Source organism: Crocuta crocuta, unplaced genomic scaffold (assembly GCF_008692635.1).
Source record: "Crocuta crocuta isolate KB4526 unplaced genomic scaffold, BGI_CrCroc_1.0 scaffold3, whole genome shotgun sequence".
Lineage (NCBI taxonomy): Eukaryota > Metazoa > Chordata > Mammalia > Carnivora > Hyaenidae > Crocuta > Crocuta crocuta.
The window spans coordinates 10785904-10802290 of NW_027529934.1; the positions used below are offsets into that span (position 1 = coordinate 10785904).

The window sequence follows — 16387 nt, forward strand, 5'->3', positions numbered from 1 at the left end:
GGTCAGCTGGCCCTGGGTGGTCTTGCTCACACTCTGAAGCTTCAGTAAAGGATCCTGTAATGGCAGGAGTGCTCTCTTCCTCACAGACGGCTGCAGCATCCAAGGGGGAGGGGGGTGGGGAAAGCAGGAAGTGCAGGGCTTCTGCAAGCCAAGACTTGGACGTCACAGGATGTCACTTCTGCCACGTTCTGTTGGTCAACTCTTGGTCAAAGCACGTCACAAAGTCAGCCCAGACTCAAGGTAATGGGGAAATAGTTTCTACCCTTTTATGGGAATTCCTGTAAAAAGTCGGTGGCCACGTTGAACTTCTTGCATGGCATTTCAGGTGGGGAGGACAGCTTCTGGAAGGGAATAGAGACAAGAACACGTAAACTCTGCAGTAGGAATTTTAAGGAGTTCAGCCTGATTAAAATAGAGAAGGCCTGTTGGTCAGCATCTGGGATCACACCAGGAAGTCTGCCTGAGAGGCCTGAAGGCTACAAGCTTAGACCCAGAACTTCGATGTGAGGGTTAGCAGACCTCAGTGCCTGTAGCCTGGCCTCAAGGATTCACTTTAATTCATTTTCATTATTGTTTTTACTTTAAAAATTTTTTTTGCTTTGAGATCTTAGAACCCTGTGTCATTAAAGTGCCACGTCCAGAAATGAACCTTACCAAAGCCTTTGTGATTTTCAGAAGACAAGAGAACATGGACAATAATGGACAGTGGTTAAGCACCTGAGCTCTGGAGCCAGACAGACTTTGGTGCAGATCCTGTCTCCACCACTTGGAAGCCTTGTGACTTCTGATTAGGCACTTAACCTCTTTGGACCCAGTTTCCTCCAGTATCATATGGGACTGAATTAGCACCTTCCTCACAAGATGACTGTGAGGATTAGGTGATACATTTGTGGATTTACCCTAGGGTCTTAAGCATTAAATACATAATGTCAATTAATGTCAGCTGTAATTATAGCCTTTGGATTTTAATTCTTCATCTGTGAAATGAGGTACTACTGCTGAAATGCCAGGGTCTCAATTTAAAAATAGGTTATTTTTATAATTGCGCATCAGGAAATTTGCAACTTAAAGGGCTATTCCCTTTCCCAAGGATAGAGTTCTGTCTTATGATTTGCATCCAAAGAAGATCTTTTTCTTTTCTTTTAAAGTATTTTTAAAAATGTTTATTTACTTATTTTTGAGAGAAAGAGAGGGACACAGAGAGACGGAGACGGAATCCCAAGCAGGCTCCATGCTGTCAGTGCAGAGCCTGATGTGAGGCTCAAACTCATGACCTGAGCCGAAACCAGGAGTCAGACACTTAACTGACTGAGCCACACAGGTGCCTCAATAAGGTCTTTTTTCAAAGCTAAATGCTTCTCTGAAAGAAAACTGACCCTTGGCAAGCATATCTTACAAGCAGTTAATGCTTTGAGGCATAAATGCATATACTCTCTCTGTGAACGTATTGTTTTAAGATAAATCAGGGTGCCAGAGACTGTTCACTTTTAAACACATTTTTTTTTTTTTTTTGCCTATTTAACACATACTGTAAATCTCCTACCGGGCTATAGATTCTATACTGGGTATTGGAGATATAATGATGAGTGAAATCAACCTCAACTTCTCAACAACTGCTTTTAATACCCTGCATCAAATAAGGCCTAAGTAAAAATATCCATATATCCATTCCCCCCAGGGAATGTAGACAAAAAGATTGTCTAATTTTTTGTGCTTAATCCTGGGTCATTGTTCTCATTAATTTAATAGAAGTAATTTCATCTGTTTTGAAAAAAATTATTTTGATAGATAATTATAGAGCCAGTCCTAAGTCAGATGGTCCATCTGTCTGGCCAGGAGAGTGAAAACCACATTGGCTAAGAGTGTAGGGCTTCTCTGAGCCTCTCATCCAGAGAAAGAGAGGTTTTCCCAAGGTTGGTTGGACCCCTTTAGAACAGCATCCAGTAAGGGAGATTTGAAAACAGAAAATTTTTAATGTTTGTTTATTTTTGAGAGACAGAGAGAACGGAGCACGAGCAGGGGAAGGGAAGTGGGAGAGGGAGACACAATCCGAAGCAGGCTCCAACCTCTGAGCTGTTAGCACAGAGTCCAATGCGGGGCTCAAACCCATGAACCTTAAGAACATGACCTGAGCCAAAGTCAGACACTTAACTGACTGAGCTAGACTGAGCCACCTAGGCACCCAGGAGACTTTTTTTAGTGTTTCTTTTCTTTTTTTTTTTTTAAGTTTATTTATTTTGAGAAAGAAAGCATGAATGGGGGAGGGATAAAGAGAGAGGGAGAATCTTAAGCAGGCTCTGTACTGTCAGCATGGAGCTCGAACCCATGAACCATGAGGTCATGAGCTGAGCCGAAGTCGGATGTTTAACTGACTGAGCCACCCAAGTGCCCTAAGTAAGGAAGATCTTTAATCACAGTACATTCTAAAAAAAAATTTATCTGTACTAATCTGGGAAGAATTAATGCTTCTCATATTATGTTATTTGGGACTTATCCTTGGTTGTCTTCACATTTTCATATCTCTACAAATGAATAATGTCTGACTCGGTAAGTAGAATGCATCATAGTCATTTATAAGCAGGCCCACTTTAGGTCTTAGGAGACTCAAACTAAGGCTAAATGTAGATAAAACATAAACCTTTTGATAGATTACGGAAATAGGTTCAACGGAAGAACATGCCATGTTCTGGCTTCATTTCTGTTCTAGAAACGTGGAGGATACATAATAGAGGATGCATCTTGGCCTCAAACAGAAGGTCACAATCAGAGAAAAGTGCCCCACATCTTTTTATTCCATTCAGAGCATCTGCCTGAGGCACAAGAAGGATCCTGGCCTCCCCACCGAGGCTCACTCTTGGGTAACTTTCTGAGGCCCTGTTTGGGAGCACATATTTTCCACTCTGCCTCTCTTTCTCCCACTCCTAATTCATACCTGTAATTCTTCCTTCAACTGTTTCCCAGGAAATAGTTGCATCAGTCACACGGTCTTATGTCATATGCTTTAATTATAATCCAAAAAAGCAGGAAATGGAAAGTACTGGCACACAACTAATTATAAGACAAAAAAAGCAATGTTTTTTCAAACATGGTAAATAGAGTAGCATGTAGCCTACTGTCAATTAACTCTGAGTGTGCCCATCCCAGCATTTTTAAAAAGGATCTCTCAAGAAAACGGAAAAATGCATTTTTAATGGAGCCGCCTGTGCCTCTAGGCGTTGGGAACTTTAACAAGGATCAGTCCATGAAAAGAGTTGCTATAAGCCTGTGTAATAAATTAAACATAAATTTTAAATTATTCATTGAGTCTTCCTAAGAGATTGAGATGCTGTAGGGATAATGAAATGCAGTTTAATAAGCAATCCGTAGTGATTTTAAAAGGGAAGTAAAAAAGGAGGGTCTATTAAAATTTTAACTTGTCAGAAGAATGATCTGAAAGGGTAAGTTTAAATTAGTAGCACTAATTAATATGAACCTGCAATGCAAGACATTACTTTGTTTTTAATTTAATTTTATTATTGTTAATTAAAATATATTTGATGTATAAATTGTATAAGGTTAAAGTATACAGCATGTTGATTTGACACATTTATATATTGTAGTGTGATTGACACTGTGGGTGTTAGCTAATGCCTCTATTATGTCACATGTGTATTTCTTTCTTTGTGGTGGGAACAATTAAGACCCAATTTCTTAGCAAGTTTGATGACGATAATACAATGTTGTTTCCTATCACTATACGCTGCATTAGATCTCTATGATTTATTTACTAATCGCAAGTTGTACCCTTGAATCTTTCTTATTCCCCTACTTCCAGCCCCTGGCAATGCTCATTTAGTACTTTACTTTGTACTTTAATGGAATTTTATTGGTTTATAGTATTACCAGTTTAATCATAGAATAGAGCTTGGGGAGAAAATAGTAATAGTAATAAAAAGATGATAGATACTATTTATGAGTTGCTTTGTTGTCGTTTTTTAAAGTTTATTTTGAGAGAGAGAGGGAGAGTGTGAGCTGGGAAGGGGCAGAGAGAGAGAGGGAGAGAGAAAGAGAGAGAGGGAGGGAGAGAAGGAGGGTGTAAGCTGGGAAGGGGCAGAGAGAGAGAGAGAGAGAGAGAGAGAAAGAAAGAATCCCAAGCAGGGCCTGTGCTGTCAGCACAGCCCAACATGGGGTTGATCTTTTGCACCATGAGATTATGACATGAGCTGAAATCAAAAGTTGGAGGCTTAACTGACTAAGCTACTCAGGCACCCCATTTATGAGTTTGGTTGGGGTTTTTCATAAGTTATCTCCAGGTCATATAGGAGGTAACTGACTACAGACAGATTAAATAACTTGCCTATGGTCATAGAGCTAGGATTTGAGACCTGACCTTTGTGAGGCTACAACCTGTGTTTCTTCACTACACCGTTCTGGTCAAACTGATCCATGAAGATGGATCAATGAAGAGAAGTAGCTAAGAGCTCTGGAGTCAGAGTTCCTTGTTCAAACACCAGCTCTTCCTCTTACAAGCTGTGGCACCTTAGATAATTAATCTAACTCTTTTGTGCTTCAGTTTCTTTCCATTTATAGTCCCCTTAATGGTTCTTCCCTTAATAGTTTCTTCCTGTTAATAATATGAGAATTAAATGGGAAAATGTAAAAAAAAAGCAATTAACCCAATACTGGCTCTGCAGCAGTGAGAGTTCAATATATGGTATAGTTATTATAGTTATTGTTGCTGTTCCTGAAAGTACAGAAAAGAAAAAAGGGTGTGGTTGAGGTAGATGACAAATAGCCCTAAGTAGTGCCATGTGTTTTTGTGGAGTCTGGGAGTGTAGCAGATTTAAGTCGTCAAGCCTGGGTGATCCCCAGGTCTTACTCATGGCCTTCTGTCCGAAGTACCTAATGCATCTAACTTAATGGTACCCCCGCCACCACCCTGTACCACCTGGTGACAACGTAGGAGGCCCCTCAGCCTCCTTTGGGTACTGTCATGGCAGGTTCATGTTCAAGTTGGTTTCTTTCCGTTGTTCATTTCCTCCTGTAGCTAACCCCAGCAAGGAAATCTCCGACCGGTTTCTCCATTTTGAAATATCCCTTCCATGTTTCACATGTTTTCTCTTCAAAACATTTCCAGCTAAATCATAAAACAACGGCTTTATTCTTCTGTGGCTTTTGAAATTCCTTCCTAAAGATGGGAGAACAGTGTGATGGGTTGAGCTGTGTCCTTCCAAAATGCATATGTTGAAGCCCTGACCCCTAGCACCTCAGGATGTGACTGCATTTGGATATAAGCCTTTAAATAGGTAATTAAGTTAGAATGAGGTCATATGAGTGAGCCCTAATATAATGTGACTTGCGCCTTATAAGGAGAGATTAGGACATATGACCATGTGAGGACACAGTGAGAAGGCCGGCATCCATAAAGACACAGGCCTTAGAAGAAAACAAACCTGCCAAGATCTTCATCTAGCCTCTGAAATGGTAGGACATTTCTCTTGTTGAAGCCTCACGGCCTGTGGGGTTTTGTAGCGGCAGCCCTAGCCAGCTGCTGAAGGTAAAATGCTCTTCAGGGGGACTTGAGGCAGGAGATTCTGTGCTCAAGGCCCTCTCTAGTCAAGCCTGAGTCAGAGGAGGAGCCCTCACTGCCAGGCCCCTTAGGACAAGAGCCTGGGTACTTAGAAGGCACCATCTAGGGCAGGTCTTCTATCTTAAATACCTTTCTCCACAGGTCAGAAATTATATCATTAGTGGGGTGACTGAGTGGCTCAGTCGGTTAAGCATCCGACTTCAGCTCAGGTCATGATCTCACAGTTCATGGGTTCTAGCCCCGCGTCGGGCTATGTGCTGACAGCTCAGAGCCTGGAGCCTGCTTCAGATTATGTGTCTCCCTCTCTCTGACCCTTCCCCGCTCACACTGCCTCTCTCTCTCTCAGAAATAAATAAAACATTAAAAAAAAAGAAATTATATCATTAGCAATTCATAGGGATGGATTGAAGCCTTTTTTTAGTGTTGTCAACCTTTAAAAGAAAAAGGTAAGCAACTCAGCTAGCAAAATAGAGTTTATTTGGGAAGAGCAGAGGAATCACAGTTCTGGGTAAGCAAACTGTGGTGAACCACAGGCAAGTCCAGAGAACAATGGAGGAGCCTGCGCTTTTGTAGAGGAAAGGGGGATGTTGGGAGGGGTTGTTTGGAACAAAAGTTAATTGGAAGAAAATGAGAGTTTGAAGTGGTGGCAGCTTCTAGGGCTACAGGCGAGGGCAGCTTGCTATTGCCGGCCGGGAAGAAAACCTCCGTTCTTCCTCCTGGACCCAGCAAGCTGTGATGAGTGGGTGTGTATGAGACCCCTCACCTCCCCACCCCCCATAGCTTTCCGACTCCAATTCTGAGTTAGGTGTCCCTAGCACGTTTTCACAGTATTCAACGTCCCGTGGTAAAGTGAGACTGTGCTGCGTCACTGGGATGCTGCTGGTAGACGGTGAGTGTGGGCCATGGGTTTTGGGGGATTCTAGGAAAGGGACAGCATGGAAAGGCACAGATCATCAGATCCTTTCCCTCCCACCTCTGCCCAATGCCGGCCTGGAAGAGCCTCTGGCTGGTTTGCGGGAAGAAGCTTTTATTTCTTTATTGGTGGTGCCTCCTTCCCAGAATGTGAGCCTCTCCCGGCCTGGGCACATGGGCGCTGAGGCGATTGCTTCATGGTTCAGTGGTTGAGATAGCTGTTCTCTGGGGCCCTTCTTTCAGCCAAAAACTTGCAACATTTTGATCAGAAATTTCTGACGTGTAAGGGATATGGTGCAATTAGGGAAGGAAGTTAGGAGACTAATAGAAAACACCCTGGTTCTTTTCAGTAAAACAGAACCCCTTCCTGCCTCCCACCTTCTGCCAACGTGCTTAACTTTTCCTCTTTTTTTCCCTTACTTCTGACTCTAGTGTGGTGTAGTTTACAACTTCGGTATTTTTATTTGCCATCACTTTGGTTTAACCATGAACACAAAGGACTTTTCAACAGCAGGAGAAGAAACTGAGTAGCTTGTAGAATACTTTTGTATTTGAAGTCAGAAGAAAATTGTCCAGGAAGATATCTACTCCTGCCTGTTCTCTCTCTCCTTCCTTCCCTGGGCTCCTTCCCTGCAAACTTCAGCCTGTCCTCAAACCCTCAGGATGGTAGTAGTTTTTAGGGAACAAGATATATTCTCTTCTTTTGGTGAGATTGTTGAAGACTGGGGGAAAAAGGCTTTAAGACTCCCTAAAATGAATTTCTAAGGATATAATTTCTGACCAGAGGGAGAAGTTTTGTGAGGCAGAAAATCTTCCCAAAGTGTCTAGTAAGTTAGTCTCGCTAATTAATGAGAGTTCTGCCTGTGAGTGATATCGAGGATGCTGAGACGGAGAATCACGGTGACCACATACAGATGAATGGAACTAGAGCTTGCTTCGTAGAAACGTAAGAAACTTGCATCACACATTGTTTTGGGTCATGTACAATGTTACGTACTATAGGAAAAAAATTATATGCGTAAGTATTTTTTATGCCATGTCATTTAAAGCTTAATTTTATTTGAGGGGTACCTGGGTGGCTCAACCGGTTAACGTTTGGACTCTTGGTTTTGGCTCGGGTCATGGTCTCATGGTTCATGAGTTCAAGCCCCACATTAGGCACTGTGCTGGCAGTCCGGAGCCTGCTTGGGATTCCCTCTCTCCCTCTCTCTCTGTCCCTCCCCTGCTCACTTACTGCCTCTCAAAATAAATAAATATTAATTAATTAATTTTAAAAAGCTTAATTGTTTTTGAATGAATGATAGTCATTTTCCTTCTTTCTTTCCTTTCCTCTGTGTGTGTCTGTGTGTGTGTCTTCTTTCTAGGTATGGGAATGGAATGTATGTCAATGTATGACCCCTCGACGGGGAGTGGTCATAGGGAAGGGTGTGAAAAATGCCATTCTCAGCCTCAGTGTCTGTACTCATGGGTGGGAGAGAAATGTGGAAGAAAACAGATACCTTCACTAAATTGCATGTCAGTCCTTGTGATGTTGCAGTTTCCTTTAAATACTTAGCCTCAACACTGATCAAAGAAATTCAGTGTATATCTGTGAAGGATAATTAAGACTGTGGATCAAACACAAAAAAACTTTGAAAGAAAATCTTTTCAGAATCTGCGCCATACTCTTGATTTTATTATTATTTTTTAAGTATTTATTTATTTTGAAAGAGAGAAAGAGCATGAATAAGACAGGGGCAGAGAGAGAGAGAGAGAGAGAGAGAGAGATGGAGAGAGAATCCTAAGTAGGCTTCACACTCAGGACATGGGGCTTGCTCATGACCACAAGGTAGTGACCTGAGCCAAAGTCAAACAGTTGGATGCCCAACCCACTGAGCTACCCAGGCACCCCTGAACCATACTGTTTTTAGTCTCTGGCCCAAATGACAAAGGTGAACGTTGTAAATGCATTTATGTGGGCCTATGTATTGGTAGTCAACTTGTTAGACCTACTTTGACCACTTAAATTGACACAGAAAAGAATTGCAAATTACTCAAATAGGAGTATAAAGGAGAGTGTATCTTTAGGGGCCTCTGGCCAAGAAAATTCCATGGTATATTTTTACTTAGATAGCTTCCCCTGTAGCATGTCTTAGACGTTATAATCAAGTAGATCAGAATGGAGTAGCTTGTAGTTTCTGTATAGAAACAATATTAGAATTGAACTTTGAAACAAATAAGTCATTGACATGGTCAACAGTATGTTATGAAACTAAGCACATAGTATTCAAATAAGTAAATGTGTTTTTAAAATCCTAATAAAATAGATTTAAGTATAGCATATATATTGATTACAGAAGAGGATTTGATATAAAGATATATTTTTACTGTGTCAAAAATTTCCTCACTAGAATTAAACATTTTATTAAGGACTGAATTTGTTATACAGAAATTTAGAAATTTCATTTTGGGTGCCTTGGATCTCTTCAAAAATAACTTTAAGCAGTTTTCTGCAGAAGATGACTCCCTCCAACCCTGCCCACCCGTTCCTGCTTATTATACTCCCTCTCGCAAGCAAAACGATATAAATCATTCCACTGATGTTAGTATTACTCTTCAGTGATGCTTACAACGTGCTTGTTGTCAGGAAGGTTAGCCATGTTTTGTCTACCAAAAGTTTTTATTTTAAAGGTATATTCTAAAACCAATATATTTTCATAGTATGCAATTTAAAATAAGTAGATAGAAAGAAAAATAATACCTCAGAATTTTGCATTTCAGAGATAATCACTATTTCCTAATATGTATGTTCACAACCTTATAGTATCCATTTTTTTCATCTAAAAAATCACCTTCTTGCATATTCACAGCATCATTTAAAATGGATGCATCTTATTTCATTCTGTATACCATGTTTTATTTAACCAACCTTCATTTCTGGATATTTCAGTTGCTTTCCTTGGTTTTGCCATTACACTTATAGCAGCCACACCTGTCGTTTCATGAGGTGTTTGCTTCATTCAGGAAAAGGAGAAAAGTTTGAGTCTCTGTTACCGATGGCCCTGCTGACACCGATGGGACATGGACTGCTGAGGTGCCAGCAGAGCCATCTACTCTGGAGGTTGGATGAGGAGGGAAATCCTCCCAATGGGCAGCATTTTGAGCAGTCCACCTTGTGCTCCATTTTGCCTGGAAGGAAAGAAGACTTGAGGACTGATGGCAAGGAGGTTAGATGATATTCTTGCATTGGGCTCTAGGGTATGTCCTGCAAGAGTACTGATCAAAGAGCTGCTACTCCAGAGGTGACTCTCCACAAAAGGGTGGGCACGGTGAACTGCTCTGTGGATGTCAGTCAGCTTCCTCCCCAGCTATCCTGGTGCTTGTCTAGTGTTTTGTGAACAAAATAGGAGTCAGGGATGGCGGCTGTGCATGCATTCCATTCAACAAAATTCTCCCTCACAGAGAATAACTTGGCCGTTAGCCTCTTTGAGTGCCAAGTTTCCTAAGCAATGCCCAATCCTGGACATTTCATATGGTACCATATGCCAAGTGAGGTGTGGAGGGATGAGCCACCTGTTTGGACTCCTTCTGACCCAGCAGCACCAATTTTGGAATACCTGTGTCACTTTTTAGATGGTGACACTACATCTAAACAACAACAGCAGGACTCAGTGAATGGGGCAGATTGTATTTCTAGGAGAAGTTGCCTGTTGCCCTGATTGATTCTGTTCCAGAGAACCATTCACAAAGCACTAAAGCACTTTGAAGAATCCATGGTGGTTTCCAGTATCATTCTCTAGGTCTTCTGCATTAAGTGAACCTTGATTGGTAAGCCTAAGAGATGAGCGTTCACCATTGTCTCCTGTGAGTTTATATTTACTCTTGTCTAGGTCTACCTGTGTGGGAGCAGCCATGTGTTCCTACAGAGCATGGGTAACTATCTGTGGAGATGCCGTAAGCTACGCATATGTTCTTCCTCAGAGAACAGGCTTGGAGGGCAGGGAACTAGTTGGTTTCTGTGGAAGAATTTGTTCTTTTCTAATACGCCATATATAATTCTGGTTCCACTGCATAATTATGACTTCTTAATCCAGATGATGGTTACATATTCTGTGGCTTAAATATTTTTATTGTATTGATATAAACAAAACAAAAAATTACATTTTAACAATTTTTAAATGTAGAGTTTTATGGCATTAAGTCTATGGCTTTTGCTTCAAAACTTGAGCTCGCCTCTATTTTCTACGGAAGCTCCATTTTTTCTAATGCCATGACTGTACTTCCTCCAGGCCAAGATGCCATTAATTGAACAACAAACTACTATATTAATAGCAACATTTTATTTAAAAGGCTATTCCTGGCAGGTTTCCTTGGATGTCATTTATAAACCACATTCCTATTTCAGAAGTATTAATACGTAGAAAATGTGCGTCATAGAATTGAGGAAGTGTGTGTCCTGTGGCAATGGCAGGAATTAAAATATTTCTTTTTTATTTTTAAAGATTTTATTTAATTTATTTTTTTAAGTAGGCACATTTCACACGCAATGTGGGGATTGAACTCACAACCCTCAGATAAAGGGCCCCATGCTCTACCATCTGAGCCAACCAGGCCTCCCATGGAATTAAAATGTTTCTGAGGGGAGAGTCATTTTCCATGTGGCGTCTATCATGACCAGCCTGGAAACCCATACCTAATTGGGCAGTCACAAGAGACCTCTGAAATAAATTGAATATTTAGCAAACTAGCAGGGTGTCATGAAATTTTAGAAAGAAAAGTTTTGTTGAGGACTAAACAACTACTGCCAAAGGACAGGTCTTAATATTTCTGAGTATCAACTATCTGCTGAGAACTTTATATGTATCTCTCACTTTAACCTCAGAACAATCTTGGGAGGTGGGTTTGAGCCTCATTTCACAGAGGAAGATAAGTAGGGTCAGAGCGTTTACGTAATTGCCAAGATCTGATACCTGGCAAGGAGTGGAGCTGGGGTTTGATACTGGTCTTCATGACTCCAATGCCTGGGTCCCTCTCATCATACCAGTTACGCACTGTGCTTTAGCCGTACCATAACATTATAGAAACAACTAAATTCCCTAGTCTCCAATTAAAAAAATTTTTTAAAATATTTATTTAATTTTGAGAGAGAGAGAGAGACAGCAAGCAGGGTTAGGGCAGAGAGAGAGGGAGACACAGAATCTGAAGCAGGCTCCAGGCTCTGAGCTGTCAACACAGAGCCTGAAGGGAGGCTTGAACCCACGAACCACAAGATCATGACCTGAGCCAAAGTCAGGCACTTAACACTCAGGAGCCACAGGAGTCTTGTTGCTTTAGTATGATGTCCTTATCCATACAGCCCCATAGTGGCCATCGCCTATAGAATCATGTGTTTCTAACCATGTACTCCATTGTGATGGGTTTCAATTTTTTTTTAACCAATATTTAAAAATTTGTTATTTAACATTTTACATATTTATGTTCTTTTTTCTTAGTAGATTATAAGTCTTGAGAAGGCACTGACTTTGACTATTGTATCTCCCACAGCAATTTACAAATCACTGATGTTCAATTATTACCTGTTGATGATTTTAATGCCTATTAAGGAGACATTTTCTGGTATAGCTGATCCAAAATAAAAGTCATAGTCAAGATCATTTTAAAGCATTAAGGTATGGTTCATGGGACTTCTGACAATATCAGAAATTGTGGGTGAGGGGTGCCTGGGTGGCTCAGTCGGTCAAGCGTCCCAACTGCAGCTTAGGTCATGATCTCACGGTTCGTGGGTTCGAGCCCCGCGTAAGGGTCTGTGCTGACAGCTCAGAGCCTGGAGCTTGTCTTCGGATTCTGTGTCTCCCTCTCTCTCTGACCCTCCCCTGCTCATGCTGTCTCTCTCTCTCTCTCTCTATCAGAAATAAACAAAACATTAAAAAAAATTAAAAAAAAAGAAATTGTGGGTGATTGATGAAGGAATGAATAGAACTTTAAAATTTGAGAATAGAGGTTTCATTAAGGATTTCTATAAAATATTGTTACTACTTTATATCTTTACTGTTAAAATCCCTTTAGATTTCCATCAAAGTTCTCATTATGTTTACGTTTTGTCCTCAGTCAGATTACAGCCCACCTCTACGAGAAAAATTTCACTCACCCCACAGACTACTTAATGTTTATACCTCTAAGCCTTACCTTTTCGAATACTTTGAGACTAAAACTGAAAAATTTTCATGCAGAAATAGCCATCAACCTCAAAAGGTAGTAAGAAAACAAAAGCTGATTTCATTCGGAAGATTCTCTTTTCTCTTGGCCATGGTGATGGTTTCCTGCTTGAGTCACTTCCCCCGAGAGGGTAACACTGGACAGCAGCCTCCAGAACCCGTGAGAATTGTCTCAATGAACAACAGAAGATATAAACAAACTTTCTTTCAGTTCACGGTAGTACTTTGCATTGGAAAGTATGTGTAATTCAAACTACTATAATTCCATTTTTATGCCAAATGTAATCCTGGAGGAGGCTCTTGCTGGCATGAGGTCTGGAGTTTGCACTGCCTCAAAGCTAGTAGCTTGTTTTTCCATCTGGGCTAGGCACGGAGCTTGCAAGCTTTTTTTCTGAGTTACTCATTCTCTGGTAAATTCCAGTCTTGGGCTACTGTAGGACATATGCAAGGCTTTGCCCTAAGAGTTGGAAAGGTAATATGGCCCTTGTTTAAAAGTGTTCTGCTACTGGAAGTACAACTAGTTCTACTGAGGTTTGTGTTGGCCACTTCAGGCTTGTGGGTTCAGTTCAAATTTTTTACTTAGTTCTACAAGGTTTTATGGCTTGGCTACCTGAGAGACTGGCCCTCACATTATTCCTTCCTCCCAGCTTGGAATATCTCCTGGAGTACTTGGCTAAAGAATTCCAGATTTTACTTTGGAATAGTCATGATGATGGCTCAAGTGTTCTTGGAGGCCGTTCATACTTGGAACGTCCCTCTCTGGTCAGACATGACTCTAGTTGTTGGCTTTTCCTGACGGGGCAGTGTTGAAGGACTTGGTCTTGAGAATACACTGAGTATTTGCTGCACCAAGTTGATTTATATAGATTTTATTTAAGTTTGGAGGCTATATTAGTTTCCTGTTGCTGGCTGCAACAAATTCCACACACGTAAAACAATGCAAATTTATTTTCCTGCATTCCGGAAGTCAGGAAAGTCTTGAGGCTAAAATCCAAAGGAAGTCCAAAGGAAGTCTTGAGAGGCTAAAATGTAGGCGTCAGTAGGGCTGGTTATTTCTGCACATTACAGGGGAGAATCCGTTCCCTGCCTTTTCTACTTGCAGAATCCCCCAACAGTCCTTGAATAGACACTCGAGTCTCTGCTTTCATGGTCACACTGTTTTCCCCTCTACTGGAGTTAAAATTTCTCTTCTTCCCTTCTGTAAGGTTTCATGTAGGGGCACCCAGATAATCCGGAATAATCTTCCTATCTCAAGGAATTATCGTTAATTATTAATTATCCTTAATTATATTATCCTTAAGTATTAATTATCCTTAATTACATTTGGTAAGTCGATTTTGCCATATAAAGTAATATGAATTACTTCAGAATATTCACAGGTTCTGAAGATTAGGTTATGGACATCGTGGGGAATTATTATTCAGCCTACCATAGAGCTTGATGTATTTGAACTTGAATTCTGGTTCAAACATTATTTTATTCTTTCTAAGACTTAGATTACTCATGTCTAAATGTTGTTAATAATGCTTATCTCTCATTTGGTTGATATAAGATTTTCATGAATAAAGGATGTAAAGCATCAAGGAGCCCATAGCCATTCAGTTAACGTTAGAGTTCTCCGCCCCCCCAACCCCCGCCCCAGCACCTTCTCTTATAATATCTGAAAAGTTAAGGATTTTGTTTGAAGGCAAGTGAGACTTTGAACTTTATAAATACTGCATTACAGATACAAAATACTAAAAACATTTCTGCTGAAGTGATTATCACACAGGCACAATACTGGTTAATATCCAGTTGGGGATCAAGTCAGCATGAAACTGTAATGTAATACAACAAAGAATATATTATTGTGTTTAGAGATGTAGATATTGTAATATGAATGGGATTAGAGGCTTTCCAACTTCAATATGATATTGAGAATTTTCTGCTTTCAGTATCTACTCTGATTTGTTGAAACAAATCAGATCACTGTGTTTGGGGAAAAGGGTATGAGAGAGGGAAGCATATCATTATTCAAGTTTTTATTTAATCTTGGAATACATTAAAGCAATGATAATTTACAAATTAACAGATACTAGTTAAGCTTCTCTGATAGATAGTGCCCAAGATAGAAGCCATGGCTCTTACCTTTAAATGGTTTATAATTTAATGGAGAGGCAGAAAATAAATAGATAATAGCCATAAATTAGAATAAGAATTGTAATGAGTATAATGGACACAAAAGGGAAGAAGTACTCAGTTTGCAGGGACAATTGGGTAAGATTGTGTGAAGAAGAGGTGGCCATTTTTCAGCCAACTTTTGAGGGAGGGGAAGGCATATTTCAGGGGAAGGCTTGCAGGCATAGGGTGATCCAGGCAGAGGAAGCTCTATCTGGAAATATGTGAAGGGCCACATTACTATATGCTCACAGAACCACGACTAACATACTAGTAGGAGCAGACAGGCATGGACATTTATCTTGAGAAACAAATATACCTGACATTGAATTCAAGGATAAATTCAGGTTCTTTTTGTATAGGGAACCCTGCATAACATAATGCCTAGTTCATTTACTCAACAGACAGACACCTCTTGGACTACTATGTGCAAGAGAAAGTGTAAGGCTCTGGGCATACAAAGTTCATAAGATTGGATTCTTGTCCCCCAACTCCTTAAAATCTAACACAAGAGCTTATAATCACTATGTTCACACTCTAGAAATTTTAAGAGTTTGTAGTTAAATACAAATGGATTTTTCTTGTGCTAAGCCTTTATGAAAGTTGAGGGCCATGAAAATTGGAGTTAAAACAGTATTTAAAGCTTCCATATTTTATTATCCAACAGCGGTAGCAATGTTGGCTCTTCACCAAAGATTTGGACTTCTCTTCCATATTGAAGAGTAGTTACTGGGCGGTGACTTTTTGGCAGTAGCCAATGACTGCATTTCCCAATTCTCCTTACGCTTCAGTGGGAGTATATGACTAGCTCTCACTTTTGGAATCTGGCACACATAATTTGTTGGCTGAAATGGTTAAGAAGACTCTTCTCTTTCTTCTTTCATTTCTGGTTGGATTTAAAAAAACCCAAACAAACCTCCATGTTTCTGAGGATGGTGGAGGTACAAGATAGAAGGAAACTGGGTCCTTGAATCACTGTGTGCAGGAAAGCTACCAGTCAACTAGAAACATTCTCATTGATTAATACAAGAAAGAGTGAGACATAATGTTACATTGTTTAAAGTTACTAAAAATCTGACATTTATTTCAGCAGCTTGTGTTACCTGAGTTATCACATAATAAGAATTCCGTTATGCATCATATATACCATGGTTCCTGGGATTGTGTCTTCATCGTACCATGAATGGCTAATGCTTTTATTCACAAGTCTTATTATTAGAAATAGCTCCTCTTAAGCTAATACATGATTAAATTCTGTCAGTTTTAGCCAGTGATCTCTAGAGCAAGGCCAGGTAAGAAAAATGTATATTTCTGGTATGGCAAGGCTTCCTTAATATGGCATTGTACAGAGAAGAGGGAAGTTTCTGAGGCCAACTCAAGCTGGTTGGCATGTTACCTAGAAAGGAACTTAAGAAAACATCATTTTGAAGATAGTGTTGTCAGAGGCAGAGATGGTATTAGGAGGGGTTATCTAGAAGTTCTGGGTGAGCCTACAAAGATCAAGAAGATCTTGTGTGATAAAGACCATAAGGACCGAGAGTTCAACATCTAAATT

At 40.3% G+C, this 16387-nt stretch overlaps 1 long non-coding RNA gene across 6 annotated transcripts in view; it reads left to right on the plus strand.

Moving 5' to 3' along the window:
• The window catches only part of LOC144230807 (uncharacterized), a 293282-nt gene that overhangs the window by 44674 nt on the left and 232221 nt on the right, over positions 1 to 16387 (plus strand). For 4 of the 6 annotated variants that reach the window (XR_013334882.1, XR_013334885.1, XR_013334884.1 and 1 more), the window contains exon 1: positions 6857 to 7427. The exons of the other annotated variants lie outside the window; for them this stretch is intronic. This is a non-coding gene — a long non-coding RNA (uncharacterized LOC144230807). Of the gene's footprint in view, positions 1 to 6856; positions 7428 to 16387 lie in introns of those variants that run through there. 6 annotated transcript variants of the gene reach the window in all.